The sequence below is a fragment of the Erinaceus europaeus genome, chromosome 12, assembly GCF_950295315.1.
Source record: "Erinaceus europaeus chromosome 12, mEriEur2.1, whole genome shotgun sequence".
In the NCBI taxonomy this organism is placed as follows: Eukaryota; Metazoa; Chordata; class Mammalia; order Eulipotyphla; family Erinaceidae; genus Erinaceus; species Erinaceus europaeus.
In genome coordinates this window covers 67987137-68000262 of record NC_080173.1, presented here as the reverse complement: position 1 = coordinate 68000262, position 13126 = coordinate 67987137, and the positions used below count along the sequence as shown (strand labels likewise).

At 45.9% G+C, this 13126-nt stretch overlaps 1 long non-coding RNA gene across 2 annotated transcripts in view; it reads right to left on the bottom strand.

Annotated features, from left to right (window-relative positions):
• The window catches only part of LOC132541996 (uncharacterized), a 125983-nt gene extending 119610 nt beyond the window's left edge, over positions 1 to 6373 (bottom strand). The window contains exons 1-3 of one of the 2 annotated variants that reach the window (XR_009553118.1): positions 5927 to 6373; positions 4586 to 4664; positions 2581 to 2653 (exon numbers count right to left, since the gene is read on the bottom strand). This is a non-coding gene — a long non-coding RNA (uncharacterized LOC132541996). Of the gene's footprint in view, positions 1 to 2580; positions 2654 to 4585; positions 4901 to 5926 lie in introns of those variants that run through there. The other variant, XR_009553117.1, reaches the window with a different exon arrangement.
• Between the last annotated feature and the right edge of the window lie 6753 nt (positions 6374 to 13126).

Genomic DNA, 13126 nt, shown 5'->3' with positions numbered 1-13126 from the left:
TAGGAAGCATTGCCAAGTTGGTGAGGAGTTAGAATACTTTGCCAGATGGCCTGGCAAATAGTTCAACTGGTAGGGTTAAGGACTCACATGCCTGAGGTGTCCCACAAACTAATGGTGCTCTGGCTTCTCTCTTTCTCATGTCAAACTCACTCTTATCTTATATGAAATAGTCTTTTTCTCAACAATTTGTTTGGCTTCGTATGTTAACTCTCTTTTCAGTCACCAGGTTCCAGATGCCACCAGGATGCTGGCCAGGCTTCCCTGGATTGAAGACCCCACCAATATGTCCTGGAGCTCCGCTTCCCCAGAGACACACCCGACTAGGGAAAGAGAGAGGCAGACTGGGAGTATGGACCGACCAGTCAACGCCCATGTTCAGCAGGGAAGCAATTACAGAAGCCAGACCTTCTACCTTCTGCAACCCACAATGACCCTGGGTCCATGCTCCCAGAGGGCTAGAGAATGGGAAAGCTACCATGGGAGGAGGTGGGTTATGGGGATTGGGAATTGTGTGGAGTTGTACCCCTCCTACCCTATGGTTTTGTTAATTAATCCTTTCTTAAATAAAATAAGTAGTCTTTTAAAAAAAAAAAAAAATATATATATATATATATATATATATATATATATATATATATATATTCCAGCCCAATATAAACCACAATAGTACTGGTTTTCATTCACTTAATCAGCTTCAATGTCAGATGTCCCAAAGAAAACAGTTTAAGATACTTTAAAATATTTCATCATACACGTGATAGTAAAGATTTTCAGGGGGTCGGGTGGTAGCACAGCGGGTTAAGCGCACGTGGCGCAAGACCGGCGTAAGGATCCTGGTTCGAGCCCCGGCTCCCCACCTGCAGAGGAGTCACTTCACAGGTGGTGAAGCTGGTCTGCAGGTGTCTTTCTCTCCCCTCTGTCTTCCCATCCTCTCTCCATTTCTCTCTGTCCTATCTAACAACAAAGGACATCAACAATAACAATAAAAACCACAACAAGGCTACACCAACAAGGGCAACAAAAGGGGGGGAAATGGCTTCCAGGAGCAGTGGATTCATGGTGCAGGCACTGAGCCCCAGCAATAACCGTGGAGGGGAGAAAAAAAAAAGATTTTCAGACGTCAGGTGTGACATGGGGACCAATTAAAATGCTGTGTAAACAGCCCAGTAAATAAATTTGTAGTATTTCTCAAATATTTTTTTTCATACTTTCCCAAAAAGCTGAGATGAAAGGGACCAAGAACATGAAAGAAGAAGGAAGGGAGGGAGCAAAGAAAGGAGAGTCACACGGGCGGGAAGTTTGCAGGTTCGCAGCTGCTGTTTGGTTTGTGGGCTCCCGGGACCGCTGAACCCCGGCAGGGAGTAGTCACCCACTCACTCATCTTCTGGATCAGGTGTGCAGGTAAGCCAGCGCTGTGCCGGGGTCTACCCAGAGGAGTGCCAACGCACACCCAATACTTCTCCCAAGGCCCGCCCCCGCTTCATAAATATTCATAACATTAATTAGACAGCGCGCCCCCGCGCCCATTACAGCCAAGACGAGTCCAATAAAAACAAACACGCTAATGAGGAGCTGTAAAGCGGTGCGAGTGCTCCCTGGCCCCGGGCTGGGGAGAGCGGGAGAAAGGAGAACAGGGGTAGAGAAACCTGAGGGCCCCCGAGAACCGGGACAGGGCAGACAAGAAGTGGGTGAAGTGCGGGACGAGAATGGGGGCCAAGACTTCAAGCAGCCAGCAGCCAGGAGCGCCTTGCTGCAAGTCCAGCGAGCTGAGGGTGGGGGGTGTGCGAAGGAGGACCTAGGGACACCCTGGAGCGCGAGCGGCCCTCACCCGCCTAAGATAGACCACAGCCCTCAAATCCCAGGAGTCTGGGTATGCAGAAGGGGCTCCTGAAACACCGGACTGGAGGGGGTGGGGATGGCGCCTCAGATTGGGACGGGATCTGCACTCCTCTTCCCTGGAACTTGGTGAGCTAGAGCCTGGGGATCCAAAGCAATTTGCATGTTTAAAGATTTCTGTCGCACAGCCTCCCTACTTTGGCTCCCGGGCCTGACCTTGCTCCTGTGGTGGGTGGAAAGCAGAGCCACATAGTCAACGACTGCCACCTTTCCAGATTCAAAGGAGGTCTCGAAACTTTACATCAGGCTCAACCTGATGCTGTTGACTGGCTACGGAAGAAGGGCAAACGCTAGAAGAAGAAAGCAGAGCCAGCATGGCCCTAGGACACTGGAGCCCGTGGAGCAGTGCTGGAAACCGGTTGCAGAAAGGAGCTGTACCAGTGGTCCCCAGGGAGAGAAGGCACGGTGGGACCAAGGATGAGGAGTAGGTGGCAAGACAAAGTATAGAAGCAGGAGAGAACTAAAGTCCACTAAGTGGTTTATTGGGTGCTCAAGCCCACTTCAGTAGAATGGCAGAAGGGGTGGAGGGCTGGGAGCAGGAGTTGGCTGGCAAATCTGCAGAATTCAAACCCTCCAGGCATCCCTGAAGGTCAGTATTATCATTCCCCCTTTAGGAACTGAGGCAGCAGTGGTTACTGTTCACAATGCACATGTGGGCCTGGGAGACAGCACAGTGATAAATACCTTTCATGTGTGATGTTCCAGAGATGCCAAATTCAGTCCACAGCATCACCATAAGCCAGAACTGAGCAGTGCTCTGGTTAAATAAATAAATATAAAAATATAAATTAAAAAATAAATTTAAAAAATAAAATAAAATAAACAGCATGTGTGAGACACCAAAGTCACTGGGCCTGTGGCCTGCTTGACTTCCCTAAAGAGTTGTAAAAGACTGAGCCCTGCTCTTCAGAAAATCAGAATGGAGGGTGGGAAGCACCATTTCTCTTTCTTCCTATTAGCACCCCCCCCCCCCCCAGCCTCCAACCTGGACCAGACTGAATGGATGGGAAGGGACTTGATGTGGGAAGATGAGAGAATAAAGGCAAGAGCTAAAAGGAAGCTGGGTAAGGCCTAGAGCAGTGGTTCTCGAGTTTAACATGATTTAAAATTCTGATTTGGGGTTCAAGGATGTAGCTCAGTGGCAGAGCTCAAACTTCACATGAATGAGGCCCCAGTTCAATTCCTACTGCTAAAAACAAATATGCTGATTTTTTATGTTCATGCAAATAGCATTTCCTATCATTACCACAGTGGCAAAAGAAAGAAAAACAACTTAAATGACCACCAAATGGTGAATGAATGAGTCAATACAATGAGTCAGTAATAAACAGGACTGAACTACTGACCTATACAAGGACAATGATGGACCCTGGCAGCATTTTGCTAAGTAAAATAAATCACATATATAAATGCAATCCCATTTATATATGGGATTGCATTTATATGAAATGTCCAAAATAAACCCATAGAGACAATGTAGGTTTGGAGGAGTAGAGGCTAATGGGAGAGATTTCTTTTGAGGGATGATGAAGTTCTTTAAAATTAACTGCAGTGTAGTGGTGGTTGCACAAATTTGTGGATATGTTGAAAAGTCTTTGAGGGGCTGTGGAGACAGCACAATGGTTATGCAGAAGACTTTATGCCTGAGACCCTGAGGTCTCAAGTTCAGTCCCTACCTAGTGCAACCATAAACCAGAGCTGAACAGTGCTCTGGTCAGTCTCTCTCTCTCTCTCTCTCTCTCTTTCACTAAAATAAATAAAATGTTTTTAAAATAAAATAAAATCTTTTAATTGCCAGAGCTGAACAGTGCTCTGGTCAGTCTCTCTCTCTTTCACTAAAATAAATAAAATGTTTTTTAAATAAAATAAAATCTTTTAATTGTGCACTTTAATTGGGTGAATCCTATGGTATGTGAATCATATATATATATATATATATATCAATAAAACTATTAACAGAATAAAACATGCTACATAAAAGAGTCAGACTCCAAAGATCATCCAGAAAGGACAAATCTACAGAGACAGAAAGTAGATTGGTGGTTGCCTAAGGCTTGGGGCTGGAGAGGGGATTAACTGTAAATAGACAGCAGGGATCTTACTGGGGTGAAAGAAATGTGCTATCTCTGGTTGCACAACTCAATAAATTTACTAAGATAAATCATTAGTGTTCTTTAAAGGGGTGAATGTTACGATTCCTTAAAAAAAGTTGTTTTTAAGAAAACACAGGCGGCTAGATTATAAATGCAGTTTCTGAATCTGTAGATCTAGGATGGCTGGAGGATCTGAATGTCTACTCAGATCCCTGGTGATTCTGAAGCTGCGGGTCAGTGTGCACAAACGGTGAAAGGTCAAGGCCAAGAAAGGGGAGGGGCCTGCATAAGAGAAAGAGAGAAAAGAAGGAAAGAAGTAAGGAAGGAAGGGAGGGAGGGAGGAAGGAAGGGAGAAAGAAAGGAAACTGTTGGGGTGCCAGCTTTCCACGCCCACCCACCCACTCAGCCCCTGGGAGTAACTCCAGTGGATGACCCTGGGATGGAGGGGAGGGGCTGTGACGGACAGGAGCAGCCGCCCTAAAGCCCGCAGACAAGCCTCCGCCGCAGACCGCAGCTGAGTTAATTTCCAGGCAGCCTCTCCACCGTCCGCCGAAATTGGCGGCGTAAATAGGAACCACTGTTTATTTGCCACTTACCTCGGTCTTGTTCAGCTTAAATACTGAGGGGAAACCGGAGCCATTAGGGTCAGTAGAAAATTACAAACACGCTGTGTCGCTGTGGGTGGGTGAAAATGATATTAGAGATTGGGGGGACAGCAAAAAAAATAAATAATAGAGGAAGCAGGGGTGTGAAGAGGAGGTAAAACTGCCTTGCACCAACAGAGCATGAAATAAAATAAAATTAAATAAAGATCTGTTTGGTGGGTGGGGAATCATCCTCCTAAGAAAGATGGGTGGAGCTTGGGGGGGCGCTCTGGAGTGGCTTGCGAATCAGGACTGGGAAGCCTGTCCGTTCTAGGTTCTGGTTTCTGGCCTGATTCACACGGTTGCGACTGATTCTTTCTCTGGACATAAGGAAATGGGCTCAAGAAGGGGACAAAAGCCCAAAACAACCATCGCCCCACCCTGGGGGAGGGGTTATTTCCCCCACGGCTGTCTAGGAGCTGCTCTCCTCCTACTGGGCTTCACACCTGGGGGCACCCCCTCTCCCCCGCCTGCCCCCACCGGCGGCATTAATTGGAGGCTGGAGGAGCAACACGTTTATTACCTTCGCCTCCTGCTCCACACTAAATCTTGTGCAATGCTGCTAAAAGTCAATAAAATGAGAAGGAAGATGCAATAAAATTAAGGTGGAAAGTGTGATGGGGAGAGGAAATGGGACTCTTCTTTTTTAATTTAGCTTTAATTTTAATTTTTTTTGTCACCTCTCCAAATAGCTTGCATGTCACTGCAGTAGAGAGGGAGCTGGAGGCTGGCTAGCCTGGCTTCTAAAAGAATTGGAGGAAGCAGCACATCTGATGGTTGTGTGTGTGAGAGGGAGCGAGGGGGCGGGGAGAGAGAGAAAGAATATCCTACTCACCCAGAAAGAGGGATTCCCTTTTGTGTTCTCACATCACCTTGTCCAGCCCTAAGTAGGATTTTGTGCATTTTGTCCTTCCTGAAAGCAGGGAGCATGGAAGGCCTCTCTCTCACCTCTTATCCACTGTGCCTGGCACACAGCAGGAGCAGTAATGATGGAGGAGATGATGACAGCTAATTGTTTCTGAACACTGACTATGTTCCAGGCATTGTTTCAAGTGCTTTGCATTTACTCTTTCCTTTTATCCCTCCTATCAACGATAGGGGCCATTATAACTACCCACTTTAGAGACGAGGACAGGGAGGTGAAGCACCTCTTTGGTGTCACAGAGCTGGTAGGTGGTGGGAGAGCTAGTCCTGAAACAGACAGTGGCTAATTCTCATTTGTTGAGTAGATGAAAAGTGCAGAGGAATACAAAGTGTCAAGTATGCAAAATGTCCCTATGCTCCCCAGCTCACCTCTCAGTCCAGGAGCTCTGGGGCTGTTCAGCAATGCAGCAGACTCAGCTGGCCTCACACTTCCGTGGATCTGATGCTTCCTGGTAGTGGTGGGAAGGCCCTTGAGGTCAGGCCAACATTCACTGTTGTGTGGTTCCTCCCCATTTTTTATAGGATTGATTTAACAGTGGAGAGAGAGAACTAGAACACTGGTACATGCAATGGCAGCAATCAAACTGGAACCTTAAGTCTGAGAACCCCATGCTTTACCCACTGCTCCACCTCCTCCTGGGCCACAGTTTCTTTCTCATTTTAGGACAGATGAAACACTCAGTCCCTCAGTCCCATAAGATTAGAAGATATTCGAGAGTCAGATGGTAGCGCAGCGGGTTAAGTGTACATGGCGCGAAGTGCAAGGACCAGCACAAAGATCTGGGTTCGAACCCCCAGCTCCCCACCTGCAGGGGAGTCGCTTCACAGGCGGTGAAGCAGGTCTGCAAGTGTCTATCTCTCCCCCTCTGTCTCTGTCTCCTTCTCTCTCCATTTCTTTCTGTCCTATCCAACAGTGACGACATCAGTAACAACAACAATAACTACAACAATAAGAAAATAAACAAGGGAAACAAAAAGGGGGAAATAACTGACTTAAAAAAATTTTAAAGTTTTTTTTTTTAATTTTTTATTTAAGAAAGGATTAGTGAACAAAAGCATAAGGTAGGAGGAGTACAACTCCACACAATTCCCACCACCCAGTCCCCATAACCCACCCCCTCCCATGGTAGCTTTCCCATTCTCTAGCCCTCTGGGAGCATGGACCCAGGGTCGTTGAGGGTTGCAGAAGGTAGAAGGTCTGGCTTCTGTAATTGCTTCCCCGCTGAACATGGGCGTTGACTGGTCGGTCCATACCCCCAGTCTGCCTCTCTCTTTCCCTAGTAGGGTGTGACTCTGGGGAAGCTGAGCTCCAGGACACATTGGTGGGGTCTTCAATCCAGGGAAGCCTAGCCAGCATCCTGGTGGCATCTGGAACCTGGTGATTGAAAAGAGAGTTAACATATGAAGCCAAACAATTTGTTGAGCAATCATGGATCCCAAGCTTGGAATAGTGGAGAGGAAGTGTTAGGGAGGTACTCACTGCAGACTCTAGTGTAGTCCTGCTTTCAGGTATATATTTTGCAGTAGTTTATGGATACGTGTGCACATAAGCTCTCTCTCACAGAAACTGGTGTATATCTAGGTTATGGGACTTTGTTGGAAAGTGAACTACCTGAGATGAAATTAGAGTGTACTATTAAAGGAAAGGTCTCACCCGAGTAATGAAGCTGAAGGGTTGTCATTCCACACGTGAAGTCTCTGGATACATTCTGAGGTGAAGCATGTTGAGGTAGCAATCGTTGCTTTGGTTAGGTTGTGATCGGCAGATGCAATGTTATTTGGTTTGGATTGGGAGATGCATACGGGAAAGTGGGCCCTATCCAAGGGTTCCAGGACTGGGGGGGGTCGGGCATTAGTGCAGCAGGTTAAGCGCACATGGCGCAAAGCGCAAGGACTGGCATAAGGATCCTGGTTCGAGCCCCGGCTCCCTACCTCCAGAGGAGTCACTTCACAGGCGGTGAAGCAGGTCTGCAAGTGTCTATCTTTCTCTTCCCCTCTCTGTCTTCCCCTCCTCTCTCGATTTCTCTCTGTCCTATCCAACAACGAACGACAACAAGAAGGACAACAAAAGGGGGAAAAATATGGCCTCCAGGAGCAGTGGATTCATGGTGCAGGCACAGAGCCCCAGTAATAACCCTGGAGGCAAAAAAAAAAAAAGTTTTTTTAAAAAAGGATTAGAACTGTGGCCCAAATACAGGACCAGAAAAGAGCCCCCAAAGCAATCATGTTAGTCCCTTCCTCAGGCTCATACCAGCAGCTATCCTGAGGGTGACATAATAAAACCCAGGTTGAGGCTCCTCTGATAAGAAGCTGGAGTTTAGAACCAGAAGTTCCAAGTGCAGTTTACACCTGTGGAAAGTCAGTACCAAAAGGAAGATGGCTTCACCCAAGTGCCCCCCACCCCCCGCCCCCCCCTCACCTGACCATAACTCAGTTCCAGCTCCAGAGTTTGATGGGAGCCTCAAGGCAGTCTTAATCAGCTTCCTAAGTGGCCTGTCTTCAAGAGATACATCTCTACATACACTTGGGGGAAACTGAGGCTCATAAGGGATCAAAATGCCTCTAGGGTCATGTCCTAACACCAGCACTAGTATCTAATTGTGCCTAGTAAAGAGTGGGGCTGTCTATGGGGAGAGTAAGGAGAAAGATATAGGCATGCTTTCTGAACCTGCTTCCTTCCATCAGGCACAGAATTTCTGATCCACAGGGACCCGTGAGCTGCTCAAACCCACCCCAGTGTCTTCCCTTATAGTCCAAAGACACTCAGCCTCTCCTGCTGGAGGAGACAGGAAATGAAAAACTTCTTTTCAGGTGAGGCTTTCTTTGCCCCAAATATTGTTTTCTGCATTAAAAAAAAAATCGTATTCTCAAAGACTAATGCCATTAAACACACACACAGCTGCAGAAACAGCATAATGGTTTTGCAAAAAAAAAAAAAAATCTGGTATATTTCACCAAAATAAAAGACTCTGGGGTGGGTGGGGGAGGAGCGTTCAGGTCCTGGAACACGATGGCAGAAGACCTAGTAGGGGTTGTATTGTTATGTGAAAAACTGAGAAATGTTATGCATGTACACACTATTGTATTTGCAATCAACTGTAAAACATTAATCCCCCAATAAAGAAAGTAAAAAAAAAAACTTTCATGCCTAAGGCACCAGAGGTTCCAGATTCAATCCCCAGCACCACCAGAAGTCAGAGCTGAGCAGTGCTCTGGTAAAATAAATAAATATAGGGGGCTGGGAGGTGGCATACTAGGTTAAGCACATACAGTACTAAGCTCAAAGACCCATACAAGGATCCTGGTTCGAGCCACTGGCTCTGCCTGCAGGGGGATGGCTTCACAAGCAGTGAAGCAGGTCTGCAAGTCTCTCTCTCTTTCTTTTTATAATTTTTAAGATATTTATTTATTTATTCCCTTTTGTTGCCCTTGTTGTTTTATTGTTGTAATTATTATTATTGTTGTCATCATTGTTGGATAGGACAGAGAGAAATGGAGAGAGATGGGGGAAGACAGAGAGGGGGAGAGAAAGATAGACACCTGCAGACCTGCTTCACCACTTGTGAAGCGACTCCCCTGCAGGTGGGGAGCCAGGGCTCGAACCGGGATCCTTACACGGGTCCTTGTGCTTTGTGCCACCTGCACTTTACCCACTGCGCTACAACCCAACTCCTCTCTTTCTTTCTCCCCTTCCTCTCTCAATTTCTCTCTGTTCTATCCAATAAAAATGAAAAATGACCACCAGAAGCAGTGGATTCATAGTGCCAGCACCAAGTCCCAGTGATACCCTGGAGGCAAAATAAATAAATAAACAATATAAAGAAAAATGAAATATTCATAAGTTTTAAAATATATTTTATTGTTTATTTTATTTTATTTATTATAGGATAGAAACAGAGAAATTGAGAGGGGAGGGAGAGGGAGAGAGGGAGAGAAATATAGAGACACTTGCAGTCCTGCTTCACCACTTGTGAAGTTTTCCCCCTGCAGGTGTGGACCAGGGGCTTGAACCTGGGTCCGTGCACACTGTAGTGTGTCCACTTAACCAGTTGTGCTACCACCTGGGCCCTGTAAGTTTTTTTTAAGCAAGCAGGTACCCTGCAGAATAAAATCCTATGTTTTGTTTAAAGAATAATTTCTGGGGCCCACAAAAACAGTTCATTTGGATAATGCACTACTTCCTCATGTGCATGACACAGGCACAAGCCTGGAAACCACCACATTGAAGGAAGCTTCAGTGCTATGGTTGATCTCTCTCCCTCTCTCTCTCATCTCTCATATATATGCTAATTTCTATACATATTTCTATATACATAGAGAAAAAGACCAGACATATAAACACCAAAGTATTTATAGTGGTTTTTGTTTCCTTCCTTAGTATTTCACTATATATTTTTTTAATTTTACCTTACTTGCTTAAGTTTTTTTTTTTAATACGGATATCCCTCTAGCTTGCAGCTCTACAGTCTCAAAGAAAATGCCAAGAAAATGTGAGTGTGTGTGTGTGTGAGTTGCGGGGGTCCCAACTCCCCGTCTCCTAGTGACTGCTGTTCATCATAACCAGGACAATTAACCATCCCCTTATTATTCACACGTCATGATTACTAATCACCCTTATTAATATCCATGCTTAGCAAAACCAGGAGGCAGCTAGGCTCAGATGCTTGGAGCGCCACAGGAATCCAATCCTGACCCCAGGCACGTCCCTTGCTGCTCTGTTCCTACACCTCCCCCTATATCAGGAAGATGTGCCCCCTTTCTAATCCCTGCACAGTGACCCCTGCCCTCTGCTTCCCTCCTTGCACACACCTGGAGAGCCATCTAAGTCCCCAACCCTACTCAGCACCTGACCTACAAACCTCCCTCCCACTGGAACTGAAACAGAGGTCTCTCCCTATATTAAGCCCTTCCCTCAAATCATCCACTTTGTTCAGAAATTATACTTTACCCCAAATACATATGTCAGAGTTAAAGAGTGATGGCTGATGGTTAGACCACTTAACCGCCATCAGTCTCTAGGTGTTAGTACCTGTTGTAGGAAATGCATGAGCAGACTGCTATTGATAGCACTGGCCATTGGCTTATGTTAAATGTTTGGGGTAGACTTAGTGTCTAAGTCAACAGTTGTTGTTCTTTTGAAATGGTAGTGGCTCTAAGTAATGCTAAGATGAGCCAAAGTATCATTGGTGAAGTGGGTCCTGGTGGTGTGATATGAACACATGCAGAATTAACACTGCAGCAGGGCCATCGAAACAGTTCACTTGGGTAGTGTGCTGCTTTGCCACGTACACAACCCAGGCTCAAGCCCAGCCCCCCACCACATTGAAGGAAGTTTCTGTGTCTCTTTCACTCTCTCTGCCTCTTTGCTTCTCTGACTCTAACAACAACAACAACAAAAAGAAGGGGCGGGTGGTTGAGCGCACATGTTACAATGTGCAAGGACCTGGGTTTGAGCCTCCAGTCCACACCTGCAGGGGGAAAGTTTTGCAAATAGTGAAGCAGGAATGCAGGTGTCTCTTTGTCTCTCCTCCCCCTTATCTCCCCCTATTTCTCAATTTCTGGCTGTCTCGTATCCAATAAATAAAGATAATAAAATTGAACTTGGACTGGAGTTCGTGTATTGCACCAAAGTAAAATGCTCTGGGGTGAGGGGGGGAGGGTTCAAGTCCTGGAACATGATGGCAGAGGACCTAGTGGGGGTTTCATATTGTTATGTAGAAAACTGGGAAACGCTATACATGTATAAACTATTTATTTATTATTTAAACTATGTATTTATTGTTGACTGTAAAACATTAATTCCCCAATAAAAAAGTAAAAAAGATAATAAAAATCTTTTTTTTACATTTATTTATTTATTTATTTTCCCTTTTGTTGCCCTTGTTGTTTATCGTTGTTGTTGTTATTGCTGTCATTGTTGTTGGATAAGACAAAGAGAAATGGAGAGAGGAGGGGAAGACAGAGAGGGGGAGAGAAAGATAGACACCTGCAGACCTGCTTCACCACCTGTGAAGCGACTCCCCTGCAGGTGGGGAGCCGGGGGCTTGAACCAGGATCCTTATGCCGATCTTTGTGCTTTGAGCCACCTGCGCTTAACCCGCTGAGCTACGCCCGACTCCCCAAAATCATTTTTTTTAAAAAAGGGAACTCAAACACATGAACTTGCAAAAACAAGAAAATCAAAAAACCAGAAGTCAACACACTGTGTCTAAGACTTTGTGAGAACTAGGAGGATGGGGGCACAGACTTTGGTGGTGGATACAGATGGCCCAGGAAAGAGCCCTGCACTGGTCTAGGGAAGAATATGGTTCATAACTGGACTTGGGGGTTAGGGCTGACAAGATAGCTCACCTAGATATTGCACCTGCTTTGTCATACACACAACCAGGTTCAGGCCTGCCCTCCCCCCCATCCCCCCTCATATTTCAGTGCTATGAGTGCTCTCTCTCTCTTTTTCTGATGCTACCCTTTTCTTTTTTTTTCTTTTATTTATTTATTTTTTATTTAAGAAAGGATTAATTAACAAAACCATAGGGTAGGAGGGGTACAACTCCACACAATTCCCACCGCCCAATCTCCATATCCCACCCCCTCCCCCGATAGCTTTCCCATTCTCTATCCCTCTGGGAGCATGGACCCAGGGTCATTGTGGGTGCAGAAGGTAGAAGGTCTGGCTTCTGTAATTGCTTCCCCGCTGAACATGGGCGTTGACTGGTCGGTCCATACTCCCAGTCTGCCTCTCTCTTTCCCTAGTAGGGTGGGTCTCTGGGGAAGCTGTGGTGCTACCCTTTTCTAATATATATATGTTCGACTTGGAGTGGTGAAGCCCAGTGACAACAGCAGCAGCAGCAACAACAAAAATCTGGACTTGACTATTAATGAGTCTCCCTCATTCCTCTTTTTGCCTCTGGGGGGGGGGAGAAATTGTGCTAGGGAAGTCAGTCAGTAATACTGTTCATGTGTGAGGCCCTAGGTTCATTCGCCAGTTGTATTTTAAAAGAAAAATAAATAAAGTCAATATATTGCATTAAAAAAAAAAAAGACAAAGTGGGCCAACTAGACTTCTACATGTAATTGGATGACTTGCCTTTGAGCCCTTTGTGGCAGCAACCAGACCTGCAGGGAACTTTTTTGAGTTCTTTTCCTCAATGTTTCCAAGGACCAAAGAATGACAAGTGGAGTCACTAAGGAGAAGAGACAACTGCTGTGCTCTATCTCAAGTTCAACAATGAGTCTCCCTGGAACAGACAATCAAATGGACGTTTTCCCCGTCATGATCCAGTGCAGGAAGGCCACCATCTTCACAGATGCCAAGGAAAACAGCACCGTGTTTGAGCTGAAGCGCGTCGTTGAGGGCAACCTTAAGCAGCTGCCCAGGGGACAGAAACTATTTAAGAATGACCAGCTCCTTGAGGACAGTATGACACTGTTAAAGAGTGTGGCTTCACCGGTAAAAATACCCCAGCAGAAGCCCCAGCCCTACTGAGACTGGCCTTTCTGGCAGACGAAATATCAGCTCATAGAAGCTGATCAGGAAGCCACACCAATAAATAAGCAGAGTAATGCGAG